The sequence below is a fragment of the Carassius gibelio genome, chromosome B5, assembly GCF_023724105.1.
Source record: "Carassius gibelio isolate Cgi1373 ecotype wild population from Czech Republic chromosome B5, carGib1.2-hapl.c, whole genome shotgun sequence".
Classification (NCBI taxonomy): Eukaryota; Metazoa; Chordata; class Actinopteri; order Cypriniformes; family Cyprinidae; genus Carassius; species Carassius gibelio.
Genome location: NC_068400.1, coordinates 25,124,642 through 25,145,147, shown reverse-complemented (window position 1 = coordinate 25,145,147; position 20,506 = coordinate 25,124,642).

The window sequence follows — 20,506 nt, the reverse complement described above, 5'->3', positions numbered from 1 at the left end:
GCAGCAATTTAATTCTAGAAGCAGCAAAATAGTTAAATATCTCCAGCCTATTAATGACAAACTTCTTGTCTAGCTACTACTTTCCGTAGACTCTTTTTCTGACATTATCTCGAGAGCATACGCTTTCTGCTAAGCCTATTTGTGAAAGAGATTAACATACATTTTAGGCAGTAAAAAAGACAGCTTGTCATGAATAAGCCGGGTTTAAGCTGTTTTTTAAATTCCATATATTCCGCTCAAGGTCTTTTGTTAGGCAAACATTGCCACATGACCACTGCAATTAATAAGCTGAATACATCTGCATTTATTTCCAGAAGCCAGAAGGCTTCCAGAGGCAGGGCTTAAATTTAGGATCAGCACTGGAGCAGGACCATAATTCCATATCATCCCTTCTGAGCTCTGAAGTCGGGTTCCCCTTCACTTGTTTTTGCTGAATTAGTGTTGTTCCAATGATGCAAAGCTACCTAAATTACACGTGTGAATGCTCAATACCTGGGCAGCACCTCCCCCTTCAGTGCTAATTGCTCCATAGAGTATAACATTAGCCGCCTCTGACGCCCCCTGAGGTTAACGGCCAATCAGAGCGCAGCTTCTTTGAGCAGTATGGGGCAAAGACAGAGCTTTATCTCTTTCTTTCTTTCTCTCTGCGATACTGGCACCAATTACCTTGTTACTTGTACCTTAATTACTTTAACTTCAGTATCAACTTTAATTTTGTTAATACCAAAATACAGATACTAAAATAACTACGAAAAGATGCTAAAACAACTAAAACTAAAGTACAAAATACATAATGTGATTAAATAATATAATTTGATTACACTATATAATTAATTACTAAAACTTTAACTAAAACTCAAACTAAAACTAAAATAAAACAAAACAAAAACTCTAAATCTGGTATCTGAGTGATACTAAAATAACACTGCGTTCTTCCGCCTGCTTGTCCAATCTTGTTTTGAACTTTTACTTGACTGTTTGTATTTGTATTCTTCTCAGTATATATCATTGCTCCAGAAGGGGTTTAATTCAATGTCCCATGAAATTTCATCATGAACGCTTTCTCATAAACAGAAGAATCAAGTTAAACAAGTTTTAGAAATAAAAGAAAAAGTACAGATTAATCACTGAACTCAAATGGAAACAAAAGGGGTAAAGCTCTTCCTGGTGTACTGTAGCAGAACGGAATCACTTCTTACATTTGAATGCATATTAAACAAAAGCCTCAGTAAATCTCCCCAAATCCTTTCTCACAACTATGCCAAATGGCTCTGTAAGAATTGCTCAAGCAAAATATTTACTGAGACAGCTCAACTAGAAAGTCAGATCAGCACAATTTGGCCAGTTACTCAAAGTCAAACATGGGAACATGAGGCGGGGTTGAAAGTATGGCGGTTGTGAAGGTCCATCTGTGGCCTCAGATAACAGGCCCCTTAAGGATCCAGAGGTAAAATAACCACAAATATACAGTAATGCACTTCTGTAATATCATACTTTATTACAAATGGTATTTACATAAGCTCCAGTGGGCACCAGGTGTAATGATGAATGTTCTATAGGGATTTTTCAACAAGAAACCAATGATATGATATTAAGTTTTTGTACAATTTGTAAGTTCTTGTGACATTCGTACTGTGTAAATAAAAAAAAGGCCCCTCTTTATATTAGGAGGCCTTAGTTATTATGTGCTTACATTTAAATTAATAATTTGTTACAATGTACTTATTGTGTACATGTTTTTACATTGTATTTTGTACATGTTTTACAAAAATACCTGCATGTAATTATATCTGTAATTAATTTCTATAATTATATTTATAATTACACGGTTGACCCATCCCTTACATGTTTGTAAATGAAGAAAACAGAAATTATGACTTTATTCAACAATTCTTTTGTCAACAGTCTCCTCTGTGTCTCTTCATGTCACTCAAACTGCCTACGCTCTCCTGTTTCAGCCGTGCCACAAGGATGTGCTGTTTTCTTTCAAATCAAATCATAAATACACATAGAAACAGTGCATCCTTGTGGCACGGAGGATACAGAAGAGCATACGGTGATATGGAGAGACACAGGGGAGACTTTTGACAGAAATTGTTGAATAAAGTTGTTATTTTTGTTTTATTCGCTTAAAAGAAGTATTCTCGTCACTTTATAACATTACAGTTGAACCACTGATGGCAGATGGACTATTCTGATGAAGTCTTTCATACTTTTCTGGACCATGACAGTGTAACTCACTTGGCAGTCTATGGGACAGTCTCAAGCCTCCCGATTTTCATCCAAAATATCTGAAATTGTGTTCCGAAGACGAACAAAACTTTTACGGCTTGGAACGACATGGGGGTAAGTGATTAACCTTTTCAGTGGTGAGTTTAAAATATTCTAGCGGTGTCCCAGGATGAGTTTTTTTTAAGTCAACCGTTATTTAAGAACTCTCCCTTACTGTTTCCATGGCGACGCGTCGGGCTTGTCACGTGACACACCGCATGTACAATAACACTGTATGACAGCTGTATCACTTTTATTTAGTTTTTCCTTTTTTATTTAAAATATTCACAAATTTGCACCCATGTCATGAACAATCTGATATTCTGATTCATAAATAAGTGTAAATGATTGTGTTTGGTCGTTTAAAAACCTTTACATATATAATCTTAATCGTTATCTGAAATGTGCGATCGGCGCCGCCATGTTTGTTCGTGCTGCAGTTCAGAGAATTCATCAATTCCTCCCAAAATACAGGTAATAAGTGGTGGGTGAACTGGGTGAAGAATAGAGTGAACGTTATAGTTACTTACAACATGTGTATCTGATATGAATAAAACACATCTGCAAATTAAATTTGAATGGATTGTTATTGTTGCTTCCATAGACATATGCTTGTATTTTCCAAACTCTAAATGAGTTTTACTAGTATTTATGTGCATTTAAATGTCTGAAACCTAAAGTATGCATTATGTGGTTAAGAACACTGCATAGTTGTGATATTATGACAAAAACAGTGCACGTCTCTCTCTGGCTCAGCGCCAGCCAACGACTTTGACAGTTATGTGACGTCACAGAACGTTCTAAATCCCATCTGTGGGACCATACTCCCGGGGGCACAGAAATAAGAATCCCATATGTGGGACCGTACCGCTCAAAGGGTTAATGATGAAATTTTCTTTTTGGGGTGGAGTATCCCTTTAATAAAGTGGGACCTAAAAAATTGTTTTTTTTTATTTTTATTAAAATGATAAACTATGTAAAACAATCTGAAGACAGCATATTGCCCTGCTGATTTAGCTTTTTTATTAGTAGGGTCCGAATTGTCTGCGCTTACACATGCACTGTTAGCACAGACTAAACAAAACTGCAAAGGCTTTCTGAATCACTGCTAAATACATATACCAAATATTCATTACGGAACACTTTTCACAGTATATAAAGCAGTTTTCCAGAAGACATATTACTATCATACCCCAATGAGCACCTTTGTTGCACAGAGAACAAGTCACACTGTCTGGGGAGCATTTAAAATGAAGAACAAATGTGAAATTGTCTATGAAAAACATAAACATATTAGGTTCATTAGGCATCACAAATACATTAAATTAACATTTTAAATAATGCAAATGCTTTTGTTTCATCCATATCTCCCCAACGAGGTACCAGCTATAGTAGTAATTAAACAGTGCCGCATCCTCAGTTTCATTAAATGACACAAACCGCTCGGTTAAGCGCCTCCTCATCTGGAGGGGTAAACCCCTGCAGTCTTTTCCTTTTGTTTCCGTCCTTGATAGTGGAGGGAGCCCAGATTAGCATAGCTCAATCATTACAGGATTGGATCGAGGTTTTTTCAGCTTGATGATATCTTTGATGAGCTACTGCACAGCAAGCGGAAAGCTGCTTTGCATATTAACAAAGATTACGGGCCCAGCTGAGCCGCTCTCACATTAATTCTCACAGCAAAGACTGATATGCAAACAGAGTCTTTCCATTCACGGTGCATCTATACCTTGTAGTGAGGAAATACATTAGCAATCAAGCTTTTTTCCCCTCTCTCTCAGTGAGTAAAGAGAAGGTCATTTCACTCTGCTTGTGAACACTGATGAGGAAATGATGGCGATACTGTGTCCACATAAATGTTTAACCTTTTCAAATCTGTTTTGCATCTGGAAAGCATCTAATATCCGTACATCATTTTGTGGATGAAGGATTTGCCATCAAAAAACAAAATGAAGCAACCTATCAATGGCACTTTTCTATTAAAACTGTTGTTATTTTGTAAATTGCTCAAGGGACATGCTGTTTCCTACATAAATCAAAGTAAAACAATCACTGCAGCTTCATATTCAAATGAATCTGAAACTGGGTGCTATTTTAAACGGGGCCAGCTGTCCACTTCAGACTCTGTGTGGGGCTTCATTGACCTGTCAGGTCTCTTTACCCACCACAGCGATGAACAAGAACACAAGCAATTCACATGATGAGGACTCAAGCAGGCCACTGCATATTAATTCTCAACTTAGGATTTAAATATGGGGTACTTTCCTCAGATGACACCTTCAATTCATTACATATGCTAATAAAGTCGCGACTGATGTGACAGGGCACAAGGTAGAAACTGGGTGCAATTACGTGAAAGAGGGGCTAACAAAGGATAATTTTATTTAAAATTGCTGCCACATTCAGCACTTGAATGTTAATTATGGATTGACAAGAGTCCATCCATGCAGACAATTAAATGTTCCCCAACAAACCGATGGGAGAAATTAGCGTTAGAGATTTTAAAGTCATAAAAAAAAAAAAAAACTCAGAGGAGAAGCATTAGGAGGAAATATATGAGAAAAATCTTGTTTTCAAACAACTGTTATTGCAACTATTAAACATTTCAGTTAAATGAATTAAAGCTTGAATTAAATTTCTGTTCCGCTATGGCATCACACAGAATTACAAAAATAAATGCAAATGAATGCAAACAAACAAATAAATACAACTCTAACTGCTACAATGCATCTTGAACACTGCCCCTCATCTGCGATTGGTTGAATTAACAAGTAGCCCCGCCTCAAATTCACACAATGTCTGAGCTAATGGTCAAGGTTTTGAAAAGGGCTTTTTTAAGCAGGGAAACGATTTCCTCATCCAAAATATTAGACACTCCACCTTTAAAATGCCTTTGTTCTCTAGCCACATTTTGACGTGACCCTAGACATTTTGTGTTATTGTACCTGTGTGGAAAAATATGTTCGCTTGCTCACAAGAGGCTACTGCAATATCTGGTGTCAGAATCAATTTTCTAAGCATGAATTTGATCAAGCACACAGAGTTTGAGTAATGCCAAAGCTAACACACATTCAATATCCCAAAAAAGGACATAACTCACAGTTGACCGGACCTATTGGCTAGATGGAGGTCAGAAAAACACCTCAGCGTTCTTAAATAACTGCATGTGGCTGAGTGCATATTCTGGAATATAAGTGATGACAGATTAATCCAGGCCCCGCTGAGGATGAAAGCCCTGCTATGACAGTAGTTCACACTCAACAACAGGATGGAACTAAAGTCTGGATTCTCTCTGAGCGCTCAGTTTATCTCAGCTAACGCTCTGGAATGTCCTACCACAGACACTGTGATGTGTTGAATAATACAGCGCTCTATACTGACTCACCACACTGGGACTGAACCGAGGCTTCCATAGACTGTGCTCATAAAGCAGGAATATTAAATCCAGAACCCTGTGGTATCTCAATGGTTAACAACCATTTTAATTGGAGGGGTGGTGGATATGACAAGTCATATGAGTCATCACTGAAAAACGCTTGGATGTCAATCTTCAAAAAAACAAAGAAAGAAAAAGCTTTTGTTTGAAAAGGGAAAAAAGGAAGGAGAATATAAGGACAGATTGAGGAGAAAATCTCTTGAATTCACTATTAATTAATTCAGTCTTTGGATGTCTCAGGTGTGAGAGTCAATGCCAAATAAAATGTGTCCCTCATAAAGAAAAAAAAAGACAAATCTTTTGAAAAACCTAGTTCACAACATGTGCCAAGTTCTTAGAAATGATGTACACATATATTTTTGAAAAGCTTTTATGCCATGGTCACATCGTCATCTTAATCATTACTTTTACAAAAGTAATGTTTTATATAATGATTTATTAATTCATACATTTTTTAAATAACACATGACCTTTTACAACCAGAATTAGCATTAAAAATATTTAGGAGACTTAACAAAAAAACTATAACAATATATCATATTTTGTTGTGGTTTTAATAAGTACTTACATTTTATACTGTAGTGAGTTATTTGATATTTCATTTAAAGTTAATACATTTTAAATGTAATAAATTGCATTGTTATAAATGTGTAATTTCAAACATATAAATAAGTTTTAATAGGAACATACATTACATATTTACCACATATGTCAGAATATTTAGCAGTACACTTAGGTCAAAGACAATAGGAGCAATTATGAATTATACAGTATTATGAATTCTATAGCTAGAACTTTAAATTTAAACTATAATACATTTGCACTTAAATGCAACTAAAATACAATGAAGTTCCTGAAAACATTCAGTCTGCAAAAACTTTTTTTGAAAGTATACTAAGGTGAGCTTTTTTTTTTTTCACAAGGGTCAGGCCCTCTATGATGTCATTTCCCCATTGTTGTACTGTATGTTTATTATGATATATAAAATATACCACAAAGAAAAAAATCTAAATACATTTTAATTACAAATTATATTATACATTAAATAATAAAGATGCTTATGATAGAAATTTGCGCTCAAGTCATTGAGTGTTGTCACATAGTGACAAGTTTCTGGACAGAAATAAAGAGATAAAGAAAAAGAAAGAGCGAGAGAAATCCAAATACAACGTGACATATGTGCTGCATGTCAGCCGCCATGCTAGCATGTCACTGTAGGGTCAAAGGAGTCATTTAAACAGGTTAAGAATGATTCAAATGACATAATTATGTGATAGCTGCTGTGACATGACAGGTGACCTTCCAGTGAAATTAAAGAACAGGAGACTGTGTCTTTCTCACTTAAATTTGAAGGACGTTCTTTGGCAGTATTGGAGAGTTTCCATGACCTTCCAGTCTCTATTCATCTTGGACAGGCAGAAGATGCTCAGTTGCACTGTATGTGTAAGTCATCCCAAATGCAGACGCTCTTGCCAGTCAGTGGGATGATATCCGGAATAGTCTCAGGAAATATGATGAGACCGGGGTGTGTCAGAGGAGCCCTCATGCGCGCATTATAAATCCTGACAAGTTCACCGCAGCATATCTGCAGATATAATACTCCCATAATGACATCCTCACCTTGACTCATTCCTTATTCCTGGCAGTGTAGAGGTTTCCGTGGGACTCGAGTACATTCAGCTGAATGAAATGAAACTAATGACAAGCGGTATTTGTCAAGTGAAGAGACAGATGATAAGGCTGTGTACATTTCACATGCATAAACAGGCTATATGTGATTTAGACTTTCCACAGCTCTGTGTTTTGGTTGTTGTCATAGATGAAGAAATGATGGTGTGATTCGGTGCAGCATTTGCAATAAATCTTGTGTAAGCAATATGATTTCACAATATATGGAACAATTTTCCTATTAAACATGTGATTCATTATTGCTGCAATAGCAACTCCCAAAAACCACAAGAATGGACTTGTTATTGTTATGCTTGCATTTATCTATCGTTATCTCGCTCTATCTATCATTCTATTGTTCTATCATTATATCTATTGTTCTACAGCATCTATCATTTACATTTACATTTATTCAAGTAGCAGACGCTTTTATCCAAAGCGACTTACAAATGAAGACAGTGGAAGCAATCAAAAACAACAAAAAGAGCAATGATATATAAGTGCTATAACAAGTCTCAGTTTGGTTAACACAGTACACGTAGCATGGGCACTTAAATAATATAATAAATAAAAATAAAACAGATAGAATTAAAAAAAGCAAGCTAGTGTCTACACACACACACACACACATGCGAAAAGAAAATAGAATGCAAAAAGATTAGAAAGGTAGCTAGATTTTTTTAAAGAATAGAATTAGAATAGTGAGTGTTAAAGTTAGAGGGTCAAATAAAGATGGAAGAGATGGGTTTTAAGCCGATTCTTGAAGATGGCTCAGCTGCTCGGATTGAGTTGTGGAGGTCATTCCACCAGGAGGGAACATTTAATTTAAAAGTCTGTAAAAGTGACTTTGTGCTTCTTTGGGATGGCACAATTAAGCGATGTTCACTTGCAGAACGCAAGCTTCTAGAGGGCACATAAGTCTGAAGTAACAAATTTAGGTAAATGGGTGCAGAGCCAGAGGTAGTTTTGTAGGCAAACATCAATGCCTTGAATTTTAATGCGAGCAGCTATTGGAAGCCAGTGCAAATTGATAAACAGAGGTGTGACGTGTATTCTTTTTGGCTCATTAAAAATTAATCTTGCATATCTATCATTCTATCAGTCTTATGTTATAAAGTTATGCTTTCATAAATCTTTACAACTTAACATCAGGATACCTGGCAGAGCATACTGACTGTATGTCAAGGTCAATTTATCCATAAAAAATATAAATTATTCATGTAAAAATATTGAAAAACATTGTGATGATTTTTATTGTAATGACTGATATGATAGCTTTATCTATAATCTTACATTTTATGACAAGGCAACTTTAGTTCAAAGAATATATATGAATAATATTCATTACAGTTTTTCACAATATATTTACAGTTTTTCTCCAATGCAGTGTACATGTTCACAAAACAATTAACACAGCCATCCAAACACAAATGATCTTAACCAAACAGTTCAACTTTACTGCAAAATAAAGCACTGCAATTTTTTCTTGTAATGCAATAATTAAAATTAAATATTAACATATACAAAATATACAGGTGCTGGTCGTATAATTAGAATAACATCAAAAAGTTGATTTATTTCACTAATTCCATTCAAAAAGTGAAACTTGTATATTATATTCATTCATTATACACAGACTGATATATTTCAAATGTTTATTTCTTTTAATTTTGATGATTATAACTACATTGTGAATATATTGTGAAAAGGTTGAATATTGAAGACACCTGGTGCCACACTCCAATCAGTTAATTAACTCAAGACACCTGCAAAGGCCTTTAAATGGTCTCTCAGTCTCGTTCTGTAGGCTACACAATCATGGGGAAGACTGCTGACTTGACAGTTGTCCAAAAGTCGACCATTGACACCTTGCACAAGGAGGACAAGACACAAAAGTTCATTGCAAAAGAGGCTGGCTGTTCACATAGCTCTGTGTCCAAGAACATTAATAGAGAGGCAAAGGGAAGGAAAAGATGTGGTAGAAAAGAGGGTACAAGCAATAGGGATAACCGCACCCTGGAAAGGATTGTGAAACAAAACCAATTCAAAAATGTGCGGGAGAGTCACAAAGAGTGGACTGCAGCTGGAGTCAGTGCTTCAATAACCACTATGCAATGATGTATGCAAGACATGGGTTTCAGCTGTCGCATTCCTTGTGTCAAGCCACTCTTGAACAACAGACAGCGTCAGAAGTGTCTAAAGACAAAAAGGACTGGACTGCTCCTATGTGGTCAAAAGTTATGTTCTCTGATGAAAGTAAATTTTGCATTTCCTGTGGAAATCAGGGTCCCAGAGTCTGGAGGAAGAGAGAAAAGGCACATATTCCACGTTGCTTGAGGTCCAGTGTAAAGTTTCCACAGTCAGTGATGCTTTGGGGTGCCATGTCATCTGCTGGTGTTGGTCCACTGTGTTTTCTGAGGTCCAAGGTCAACAAAGCCAGTGGTCAGTTGTAATAATCAAACTTATAAGAAATAAACATTTGGAATATATCAGTCTGTGTGTAATGAATGAATATAAATTTAAATGTAAATTTATGCATTTATCAGACGCTTTTATCCAAAGCGACTTACAGTGCATTCAGGTTATCAACTTTTATATATCATATGTTCCCAGGGAATCGAACCCCCAACCTTGCACTTGCTTGCTTGCTAGCACAGTGCTCTACCAGTTGAGCTACAGGAACACTCATATAATATACAAGTTTCACTTGAATGGAATTAGTGAAATGAATCAACTTTTTGATAATATTCTAATTATATGAACTGCACCTGTATAGGTGTGTTCTCTATTGATTATAAAACACATTCAGCTGTAGATGTACAGATATGCTAATAAAATTACATGTTTATTGCAATTCTTCAAAAGGGAGTTTTATATATATTACATAAATAAAACATACATTAAATAACCCCCATATAGCATACTGTACATGAATCACCTCGTAGCAGATCTATACAGGTGGAGCTGGGGAAGGTGGAGGGTTTCTGAAGCATGCTGCAAACTACTACAGCAAACACTAGTCATATATTTGAATATTGAGCTGCGAGTTCAATGGCCACCAATACAGGAGAGAACCGATCAGCTGTGCCATGTGATGATGTCAATAGGTCACATTGAGTTAGACCGGTCAGACTGCACCATCTAGATATGTATATATGTACACACACACACACACACACACACACACACACACACACACACACACACACACACACACACACACACACACACACACACACACACACACATATATATATATATATACATATATATATATATATATATATGTGTGTGTGTGTGTGTGTGTGTGTGTGTGTGTGTGTGTGTGTGTAGATAGATAGATAGATAGATATGTGTGTGTGTGTGTGTGTGTGAGTGTGTTTGTTTACAAAAAAACCCTCAAAATGTTATATTTTTATATTAGTAATTTGTTTTTATTTGTAAAATAAGAAAATAAGATACAAAAAAATTGTAAAATAAATTAAAAATGTAAAACTATTTTTAATTATTTTTTTCTTCAGTATGACATCGGGACTATGCCCCATCATGACATATACCTCCTCTTTTATTTCCAGTTTGTGAGGGATTAGAATTTAAAATAGCATTTTGCTCTAGGTATCACGTACCACAAAACACGAATGCACACCAATATGAAACGCTAGTTCAATGAGATACAGTGCAAACAATGGACAAAAGGGGCTGTTTGATAGACGTGAGCTTAACTTGAAAGATGCACAAACAAAAGGTTTCTCTTCACCATGACCTTTGACCAACAGGAATAAATTGCTCTGGGCTTTCTGACCCCTCCATACCACTACGGGTTTTTTTTTTTGCCTGAACCACAGTCGGTTTCACCATGTGATGTGGATCAATACATCTCCACTACAATAAAAATGGTAGAAGGATGGTCCTATAGGTCAAAAATCATTCTGTCTGTGTGGAAATGAAGGAAATCCGCTCAGCATTTAATGGGTGTTACGCCGTGCTGCTTTCTTTGTTCTCAGCTTAAGAATTTCCTTTATCATTTCTATATCCATCAACAACCTTATTTATCTTTACGGTTTATAAAAGCAGTGCGGGAATGTGCGCAAGAGATAAAGCTTTCTTGAAAATTCGTAATTTACTCAAAGAGTGATGCTCTAAAAAGGTTTGACTGATTCAAGGTTCAGATGTATGACTGTGAATCAGAGACAACAAAGAAGTCAATTCTGAAGAGAACCAGAGGCAGCCATGAACCTCAAGCAGAGATGTCACAGTTATTGTGTGTTGTGTGTGTCTTTAGAAACCCTGACAGCACAGGTGGGGGAGAAACACAGTAGGGCACAATATGACAGAGTGAGTCAAAATGAAAAACTGCAAGAGCTGCCTATTGCTCATCTAAAGGTCATTGCACCAAGGTCAAACTGGGAAATAAATGAAGCTGACGGATGCTCTTAAAATCTGGTGGTGCCATCATTTAATTCGTACCTGGATTTTAATTGAACCTCTGCAGTGACAGCATGACAGATCCAGGGTGCAGCTGATGCCTCTAGTTGGCGGTATGACAAGCAGGAGGGGGCCAATGCACATCTGAAGAAAGAGAGAAACCACAGAGAGAGAAAGCACAGCGAGTTGATAATCGGCAGTAGCTTTAGTTATTCATCCCTGGCTCATTAAGACAACCTTTGTCTGGTTTACACCTCACTGTATACAAGGAGAGGCAAGTGCCAGAGACTAGATCACATATAAATTCTGTATATTTCAGTGTTTTAATTACAATCTTTAATGAAGATTTTTTTTATACAATTCTTTGTCAAATTTGCTGAATCAAAGCTACAATTTCTGTGTGAAAACTGATTCAATACCATTTTTTTTCAGTGTATAAAGAACCAAAATGTTATTGAATCATATCCTAGATAATAAAATAAAATAAATAAAATAATAATATGCATTGTTTTGTGTTTGAGTGTGGAACTCTTTCCTTTTCACAGGTCTTGATCGTGTATTGAACAGTTAAACTACTAAAAAGCTCTACATCTGTACATATACTGGGAGCATGATTAATGACCTACAGGCATACAGAAAGCAAATTGTGGGTTTTTGAATAATCTGGAAGATAATTGGTAAGGATGGTGAGGGAGGATGATCAATAGTGTGTCTATAAAGTGCTGGGGGACATTGATTTTCTTTTACTTTAATTTGGGAGAGCGGACTGGGAAACTGAGGGGAGGGTCAAAACACACTGTAACAAAGATAGGCCTAATATCTGATCTGAATCGTTAGGAAACGTTTCCAAAGGACAAACAAAGGAGTTACACAGAAAGTCTCAATAAATCCATATAGATTAACCATGTAGCCTATAGTATACTGTAAAAAAACAAGTGTTATTGTTAAATGAAAATGAAAACAGACATTATTTACTCACCTCATGTCATTCCATTTATGTATGTTCAACCTGCACCAAAGGTTTTGTATGATTTGAGATCTGCAACATAAGCAAATATTAGTAGTGAACAATAACCTTTATAACCAATCATATGTTTTCAGTAGACCTGACATAGACCACTCAAGGATTACACATTATCAAACGGTGCCCTTGTAATTATACATTTAAGCACTGGGAAATATTAAATAACAGCATGTACTTAGTACACTAATTACTTATGTTATTACTAAGAACATGTAATGTGTAACAATTATTATTATTATTATTATTATTATTATTTTATACTGCTTTGTAGGAGCAATGTGAAAAGAACTCTGTGGTAGTACTTTATTAGTTTATATTCTCACCATAAACTACTTGCTTATTAGCAAGTGCCCCATTTGTATTTTTGAAAATTACTTTTCATGCAGCGTGTAACACAGCTCTAAATGAATGAAAATATCCTGAAAAGTCTTCAAACTAAATGTATTGTCTCTCAAAAGAAAGAGTCGACTCTGAATCATTGAAATGAGTGGTTTTTAAAACGAATCCCAAGCCATTTCATGGAGACGTCAACATGAAACATTAGCATATTGTCCTCCCACTTTTCGCATTGGTCTGAATGGAAATACAAATTACTTTAATGCCACTAGTTGGCGTTTTTGTAGTGGTAAAAAAAATAGCTGTTTCCATGGTAACGATGTACACAAAGCAGCACTGCAAAACACTGCTTTACCAGGCATTACAGGCGTGACTCATTTGGGAGTTGTTGAGCAAGTAAGGTAAAAAATAATTACTATCTACAATTATTTTTTTTTTTATCTTGCTTGCATGTACAGTATGTCAACCTGTTCTTGGGGACTCCCAAAACCCAAAAAATTAATCTTTCATTACCCATAATAGGGGCACTTTAACATATTGGCTGTTTATTAGTACTTATGAAGCACATATATTCTATTCCATTCATGATAATATTCTACATCCCTAATATAATAATATATTAATAATAATCCTATCCAATGCCCAAACTTAGCAACTACTTTACTAACTATTAATAAGCAGTAATTAGGAGTTTATTGAGGCAAAAGTCATAGTTAATAGTTATGGACCTTAAAATAAAGTGTGACCAAAATGACTTCTTACATTTATGTCTTTTGAAAAAATCCAAGGGAAAAAGATTTGTCTTGTTACATAATGTAGCCTAATTTTAAAAGTTTGAATTCTAGACCTTAAAAACTAAGTAAATTTACAATGTTAACTCCATGGGCATTTTTGTAACAAATTAGTATTGTCTTAAACATTTTATTGGGTAACATTTTTTATACATATTTCAAATTATACTTATCCAGGAAATCACAAACATCTGGAAAAGTCATGTGGCCTTCAAATATTGTTTTGAACAACAAAAGGCCTTAGGGGGTCGAAAAGGTTGAGAAATACTGCAATAATCCTGATCAAAGCCATCATGATCTGCTGTGAGCCCCTTCTCCACCAACCAGCACACACTTAAATATAGCAAGACACTAGTATAACAGGAACACATCCCTGATCAAACACTTAGCTGAGTAACTGCTCACACGGCAGGGAACACACCGACACCAGCTCCAAAGCCCAGAAACATTTCCAGCCAGACTTACATCTCAAATTCAAAACTGAGAACCAGACTGATGGATCAGGAACTCCTGTTTTATTTATTTTCTGATGAGAGTGTATTTTTTACATTTGGCAACACAAGAAGGTTTATACATTAACAGGTACAATAAATTAACATTGTTTTGCTTAAATAATAACAATGTTCAAATCAAATTTTTCAGTTTATGGCTTTATAGTAATGTTTTCATGGCAATGTCACACAATACAAAGACGATGCAACAGTGTAAAACGCAGAAAATTGTTGTTTTAAGAGCAAACTTGTTTTACAGCTTCTTTCCATCACACATATCCAAGGAAATCCCCTGAAGGATGTTCTTATTTCAACTCGTGCTAACGGCTGTTGGCGCACACACACACACACACACACACACTCTTGCTCATAAGCTGGCTGCAGCTGCGGAGGATTGAGCCCTGCCAGATGAAGCATTTTCCCAGAAGAATATGGGTCTGGAGAAACCAGGTCAGGGCCAGTCCATTAGGCTGAGCAGGACTGGACCAGCAGGGCATCACTCTGAGAACAGCAGTCATTAAAGGCTGCAGCTGAAACATGGGTGTTGCCAGACGTTCTTCATTTATACAGATTTTGGGCCAGTTTTGTAGTTTCCTGTAAATGTGTCCTTTAGGGCTGTGTATCACCAGCAAAGTTACGATACAATATGTATCACAATACAGTTCCGCGCTGAATTTCACCTCAGCAGAATTTAGTAAAACAGCTGTTTATTAAACACTGCATACTAGTGCAGTGCCATTTCTAACTATTGGCAGAGCAGGCAGTTGACCTCTGCATTATGAAGGGCATCCATAACTGTACCACAGTACTATATAGTTAATGGGCATATGCTTCATGTGTACATTGGGCACTCCCCCCCAGGTACAGCATTCTGGTTGTTTGTATCTGTTTTTTAAGCCTATAAATAATATTAAATTTATTCTAATTATTTCTCAACGAGGAGCAGGTTTAATTCTAAAGGAATTAAAGCCACAGCATCACTGTGAAAACAGATAACAGATAACAGAGAAACGCTGCAAAAAGGTGGTAGGGCCTAATTCATTTACACAGCCTCTCTCTCTCTCTCTCTCTCTCTCTCTCTCTCTCTGTCTCTCGTGTAAATAAACACTTGATGAATTAGGCTACACTTTTCTGAGAATAGAATATTGAAGTGGATATCGCTGAACTGCAAGCTTACCGATGTTTTCAGAAAGCAAGCGCATATATCCACAGCAGAGAGAGTGCGCGTATACAAAGGTTGACAAAGAGTAGCACACTTGGCAGATATTTCCGTATTGCGCAGGTGGGAAGCTGTTTTGGGAATTATGTCTGATTATATCAGGCAACCCAGTTGTGTTCCTCGGCAGCCAGATTAAACCTTATTGTACTTATTATGCCCGATTCATTTTTTTTTAAAACCTTGCAGTTTTCTACTAATTTTTTAATGTTGTTCTTGTATTCAAATTAAGTCCACTGATGAACACGTGCCTCAATGTCGATACAGAGACCGATTTACTCGTATCGTCAAATCTCTGTGAGGATACATCGTCGTATCGATGTATCGAACACAGGACTACTAGTGTCCTTTCTGAGATAAAAGTGTCACTGTGTTCAGAGTTTGTACTACACTGCACTGCACTGCTAAATAAAGCATAATTCTTTTTTTTAACACAGGTCTCTCCAGAATTAGTTTTTAAGGTTTAGAAAACAGGACACTCATTTCCAACCTTTCACGTGCTTTTATAAGAAATTTTAGCTTAATTTTAAAAGCGCTTTATGTACAGATATTTAACTTAATTAATATTTAATTAATTAAGTCCCAAATAATATAAGTATGAATCTTGAATAAAACCTTGCAGTATTTAGTGTGTAAAGATAATGAATGAATATACTCATTTATTATTATGACTGTCCCACAGTAGCAGATTAATTTCCACAAAAATAAAAATTGCTCAAAAGTTAGTGTACTCGTTTACCAGTAAGAAAATAGTTTTGTTATAGATCTTTATTTATTATAGTGCTTGATTTGATGTATTTTTCAAGAATTGAAAGCAAATAAAATACAAAATTGTAAAACAAAAGAAAAAACAAACAAACAAAAAGAAGAAGAGCCAGAGCGACAGAGGACTGAGGTGAAGCTGATGGGAAGGAGCCTGATGGAGCCGGAGGGATGAGGCGAAGCCAGATGAGTGGAGATTCTGAGACCCAGGATGGTCGACGCCAGACCAAGGCAGAGCCGGAGGGATGAGGGAGCCAGGCAAAGCTTGTGGACTGCCGGCCCATGACAGAGAGGAGGGAGCTAGGAGCCATGGTGGAGGCGAGGGGTCAACGGACTGAGTCCAGGCCACGGAGGTGGAGGTGAGGGAGACTCTGAACACGGTGACCCTGGAGGATGGCAAAACCACGGGGTTCGCACCACAATGATGGTGGGGTGAGGGCAAGCAGACAACAGCGGTGGAAGAGGCAGGAGCAGGCAGGAGGCATTTTCGAGGAGCGGGCACTGGAGGACACATTCTAAGAGTAGGCACTGGACAAGAATTGGAAGCCCCTTCAGGGCTGGACGAGGAAACCATGGATGAAGAAGGGCTGGACAGGACCAGTGGAGACAACGGAGAGATTAGATTCCCAGTCAATGAGATCCTCCTCCTTGTTTTGGCCCTTTTGGTGCACCATAATCAGCTCACCCTCAGCTGCGGGGAAGGGGATGAAGCTCCTCTCTGTGATCACACCATCCCTGGCTTTGTGCTCACACTGTCTGTGGCTTTCTCATGGCATGCAGTATTGCCAGCTCACACACCTGGACTGACATCACAGCCTCTGGCTCCGTGGCGATCTAGTGATGGCTCATCAGTCGCGGTGGGTCTGGCTCTCTGTCAGCGGTGGGCTCGGGCATGCACTCCGTGCATCGGGGTGATGGTGGGTTGGGCACCAGTGGCACTGGTGACTAGCTCCTGGGAACCAGCAGGGAATGGAGATCCATTTCTCGCCAGTGTCCACTCCACAAAGTCAGCGAAATTTGCTCGGGGAGCATCCTTGTAATACAGGGCTCTGTACGCAATTGTCAAACTGGCGTCGTATAACACACAAAGTGCATTGTCCGGGTAGCTGGAAAGGCTTGCCAGAACCATGAATAGTCTAGTGTGAGCCCCGAGTTATTTCTCCCCCCTGCTCCAGCAGGAGGAGGAGGTGTTCCAGGATAAGGAGGGGATCCATGGGACACACTATGGAAACAAAAGGACTGAGGAAAGCCAGAAAACAAAAGGAGGGTAGACACACAATAAACTGTATTTTGGGTCTTCTGTCACACTTCGCTGTAGGAAGAATGAGAGCGAAACGTGGAGTACAAGCAAAAGTCTTTAATACAGGAATCACAGGGATAATCCACAACAGCAACACAGAACATCCAACAAATATGGACAAAGTAGACCCAACAGAGACGCAAAGACAGGAACTTAAATACTAGAGATAATTACTAAACACATGTGCATGGAATGAGACAATCAACAAAGGACACAGAACACATGGAGGGGAAACACAACAAAATGAGTCCAGGAAGAAGACTTTGATGGGAATAATTCAGTGCACTAGAAAATAAATAAATAAACAAACTTCAAACATAATGATCATGAAATAATTATTCTGCGATTTACAGTATGTTCATATTATTAGTGTGCGAGTTGAATAAACTTTCGAGAATAGTCTGAAAAGTGTTTTTAAACAGTGTACTTTCTAAAAGTCCAAAAGTGGCCAAAAATCTCTCCAAAAGTGTTGTTAGTTGAAGAAGCACCATCGATGTTAGATAAAAACCAACATGCAGAAAGAGAAAGGTTATCTTTTTCTAGTAATATCTAGAATAACAATTTCAAACATGTTAAGTCTCATTTTCCAATTTATCATCCAGACTAATGTGATCTGACAACAGAACTTCTGTACTGTACACTTTCTACAAAAACAATAACGGCAAAGACAGTGCAAGCAACCTCCCAAACAATCCCACAGCCATTTGCACTCCTTTCGGAAACTCTACATCAGAAAAGACTACATCAGACCTGTCGAATATTTGTGAGGTCATTAGCTCAACCAAAACAGCACACACTAATAAAACAGGGGGGATTAAGAAAGCGCCACACACCAGAAAGTTCTTGAGAGGTTCCCCAGACGAGGCTAAGAATAGTCCAGACAGACTCCAAACCAAACAAACCATTAGACATTTCTATCTCACTCAAGGGACGCATTGGGTTTAAACACCTGCGAGGTGTTGAAAGTTCAATATTTTATTTGCGTTCCTCATAATGTTAGATATAACACTATTCCACTTAAAATACCCGGCCATTCCCAAAATGTTCCTTATTTATTCATTAGATGACAAACCTGCTCACGGGGTAGTACGTAACGTTTACATACAATATACAAGCATGAGGTTGAGAGACTAGCATTTGTTAATGTTCTTTCAGAGCACATCGTCTGGAAGATCCATCTGCTAATGAATGATGAATCTATGTGTACGGCAATTAGACAGAGGAAGTGACTGAAAATGATGTCACATGTGATCTCCATGACCACATTTGTTTGTCACATTTACAGTCTTGCCGTGTCTTTCACCCGGGCCATTTGTCTCTAAGCTGCTCCATGTTCTGCTTGTGTTCTTTTGGCACCATGATGGACTGAACTGGAATGAACCCAGGGCTGCTAATGCCCATATGAACAGATTCAAACCTCAGCGGTCCCAGTGAACAGGAAATGGTTCACTTAGTGCAACTCAAATTACAAGTGATGAATCAGCTGGATTTGGATTCAGAATGCAAACAGGGAGCAGCTGGGAGCATATGTACTGTGCGCACACACACACGCACACACACACGCACACACAAACACACCTTTCTATCATCAATATTTAATGTAATACTGGCTCATAGACTGTGAATATTCAACAGATTGATTTTTAGGTGAGTTACAGTATACATATGTATGTAAAGTAGCAACCAGAATGATCCAGAATAGCTAATTAATAGCTAATCTGAATAGCTAATTATCTGCTGTCTAGTAAGATCAAAGAAGGGGCTTGGCTCAATAACATATAAGAGTGTTACAATAATAATAATAAAAAAATGTGAAGAAAAAAAACCATACCATTTTCAGGAAATTAACTATATTGATTCTTAAATTATCACACATCATTCTTAAAAAAAATAAAAAATAAAATGAAAAATATATAAGTAAAGTAAATAAATAAAATAAAATAAAATATTTGTTTATTTATAGTATATAATTTTTTGTTTTGGCATTGTGACTGATTTGTTATAAAATCTCCTGCAGGAATTATGCATTACGTATATTTAATATGTCAGTTTTTGGCAGGTCTTACCTGCTTTATGCACGTGATTTTACCTGCAAAGCATATTCTTTAGTGTCCCTGGGGCAAACCCCCTGTGCATGTGCACACACTAACTCTTCACTAACACACGCACACAATCTTCTTTATCTGTTCTCACTCCTCCTGCACCCAACCCCAACCCCCCCCCCCCCCCCCCCCCCTTCCATTTTCTTCATTAAAGTGCAAATCCACTATTGCCAGTATGAATATAGCTCAGACAACATTCAAATTCCTGGGGCTCTGCAGAATTTCAATACATTTTATCCGTGCTCTATTCAATCTAGCCAGGATCCTGTGCATGAATGTGCTTTAGAAAAATATTAGCGTTGAACTAAGTGATAAAGCTTATTCCCCACACATCCTAATTTCTATTTCTAAAACACTTTGTACAAATAGCACCACACAATGGAATACTTGAAACTGCATGTACAGTAACATGCTCAAAATCTTCAGATCATCTCTCAAAAGTAAGTATTTATGTCATGAACATATCAGTGCCATCAGAATGACAAGCCCTTGTGTCACTGATCACAAGATCATTAAGATAATTAAGAAGTCAAAATGCTTAGTTATGTTGTCAATTTAACAGTGCACTCTGTCAGTATTTACTGATGATGACTACAGCTACAGTTTTGATCGCATAGACTGAACATACACAAATGCATTTTCCTGTATATGTGTATTTTGTATAAATTATAAGTACTATTTATA